Raw genomic sequence first — 2,617 nt, 5'->3', positions numbered from 1 at the left:
TCAGGCTGTGCATTTTTGGCAGTAATATGACTGAAGTGATTTTATGTCGTGTTCAACACACTGTATCAGTAATCCTGTGATTTTGGTTTGTTTCAACATTGGTGACATTAACATTGATTACTTGGCTATGGTGATGTCCATCAGGTTTTCTGTTGTAAAATCTACCACTTTTCATTTTGTAATTAACAAATAATTTGGTAGAGGATATTTTAGACAATGTAAATTACTTATCATGTCTTCCTTCAGTAATTTTTAGCATTCATTTATGTTTTTCTAACTCTGCCCTTGCTTCTCTGTTTATCATTTAGGATCCTGATGATAGAAATAGCTTTCTCTTCCCTACCACTCATATGTTCTTTTTAAATGTATTGGTATTAGTTTGCAGATTCTTATTTTTTTCAATTCATTACTATCATAGTTTCTCTTAGTGGCCAAATTGTCTTAGAATTGAACAGTGGTAGATCTTTGAAATTGGATTCTGTTTCTTTTTCATGTTTTCCTATGGTTCATAGAGTATTTCCTTACTTTTTGTGGGGTGTATGGGATTCTCTTCTCAGGTAATAAGAAGTGAATGATGATGGAAAAAATCAATGCAACTTTGGAAGGCTACTTTGTTCTACTGGGTTTTTCTAATTGGCCTCATCTGGAAGTAATACTCTTTGTGGTTATCTTGATGTTCTACTTGATGACATTGATAGGCAACCTGTTCATCATCATCTTGTCATACGTAGATGCCCATCTGCACACACCCATGTATTTCTTCCTCTCAAACCTCTCTTTTCTGGATTTCTGCTACACTGCCAGCTCCATCCCTCAGTTGCTGATCAACCTCTGGGGCCCAGAAAAAAAAAATTTCTTACAATGGTTGCATGACTCAACTTTATTTCGTCCTTGCACTGGGATCCACAGAATGTGTGCTGCTGGTGGTGATGTCCTATGACCATTATGCAGCTGTATGTAGACCCTTGCATTACACTGTCCTCATGCACCCTCGTTTCTGCCATCTGTTGGCTGTGGCTTCTTGGGCAAGTGGCTTTACCAACTCAGCACTTCATTCCTTCCTTACCTTTTGGGTACCCCTGTGTGGACATCGCCAAGTGGACCATTTCTTGTGTGAAGTTCCAGCACTGCTTAGACTGTCATGCATTGATACTCATGCTAATAAGCTGACCCTCATGATCACAAGTTCCATTTTTGTTCTCATACCTCTCATCCTCATTCTCAGCTCCTATGGTGCCATTGCCCGTGCTGTGCTGAGGATGCAGTCAACAACTGGACTTCAGAAAGTCTTTGGGACATGTGGAGCCCATCTTATGGTTGTATCCCTGTTTTTCATTCCAGTCATGTGCATATATTTCCAGCCCCCATCAGGAAATTCTCAAGATCAAGGAAAGTTCATTGCCCTTTTTTACACTGGTGTCACGCCTAGCCTCAACCCTCTAATCTATACCCTGAGAAACAAAGATGTAAGAGGGGCAGTAAGAAGATTAATGGGGTGAGGTGAGCCTGTGTATCTGTGACATTAATGGTATAATGGAGCATCTCTTCAACCATTGGTTCATCTATCCATCTATTCATCAACCACTCTCATTTCCTCACTCTCTCAGTACTTATTGAGAATATACTGTCACAAGGTCATGGAGTTTGTGGTGGCAGATATGAATTAAATGCAATCTTCCTAAATACTAATCACTCTCTACTGGAGAAAATAGCCATGTAAAATCAAGATAAAACATCAGTATTAATTTTCAGTGCATAAACCTAATCAAAAATGAGGCATGAAATTTGTTGTAAAAATTGATAAAATTCAGGTTAATTTACTATGGAAAGATGATATTCTTAATTTAAAAACCCTAGAGTATGTTTTTTAATTTCTTGCTTTTTAGGCAGAATTTGTCATAACATTTGACTTCTATCTTGGTTTAACAAAAGACATAGTGAAACACTTTAGATATTTTCTCCAACACTATTATGCTATTTTGAATACTAGTGAATATTGAGAGGAAGTTTGGTTTGTATTTTTTTTTGTCTTTTTTTTAGGGCTGCTCTTATGGCATATGGAGGTTCCCAGCCTAGGTGCTGAATTGGAGCTGCAGCTGCCGGCCTACACCACAGCCACAGCAATGCTGGATCCTTAAGCCACTTGAAAGAGGCCAGGGATCAAACCTATGTTCTTATGGATGCTAGTCAGATTCTTTTCTGCTGAGCCACAATGGAAACTTCTGGTTTGTATTCTTTAAAAATCCCATTATCATTAGTAAAAAAAATAAGGTTTATGAATTGTAACAAGAAGACCTCTGAAATAATGCAGAAGAAGTAAACATCTCATATTTCTCTTCGTTCCCCAAGGTAGTGAGAAGTGTAAAGGAGGTGGAAATAAGCTGTAAAGCTGCAGATATATGGATTGTAAAATAATGGTCATCATAGGCTAGGTGTTGTTAGGTGAATTAAGCCCTTAGAACACCTGCATAGCTTAAGAAGCAGTAAGGAATATGTGAGGCAGAATTAGTACTAGGCTCTGAAAGAATGAATTGATACATCTGATAAGTACTTGAAAGAATTACTTGAAAATGTATTGGAAAAATTTTGTGATAAAAATTATATGAAAATGTTACAT

The 2,617-nt window shown here is 37.4% G+C and overlaps 1 pseudogene; it reads left to right on the top strand.

Annotated features, from left to right (window-relative positions):
• Positions 1-568: 568 nt before the first annotated feature.
• Positions 569-2,040, top strand: LOC110258773 (annotated as a pseudogene).
• The last annotated feature ends 577 nt before the right edge of the window (positions 2,041-2,617 follow it).

Source organism: Sus scrofa, unplaced genomic scaffold (assembly GCF_000003025.6).
Source record: "Sus scrofa isolate TJ Tabasco breed Duroc unplaced genomic scaffold, Sscrofa11.1 Contig422, whole genome shotgun sequence".
Taxonomy (NCBI): domain Eukaryota; kingdom Metazoa; phylum Chordata; class Mammalia; order Artiodactyla; family Suidae; genus Sus; species Sus scrofa.
This window is presented reverse-complemented; position numbering and strand designations above follow the sequence as displayed.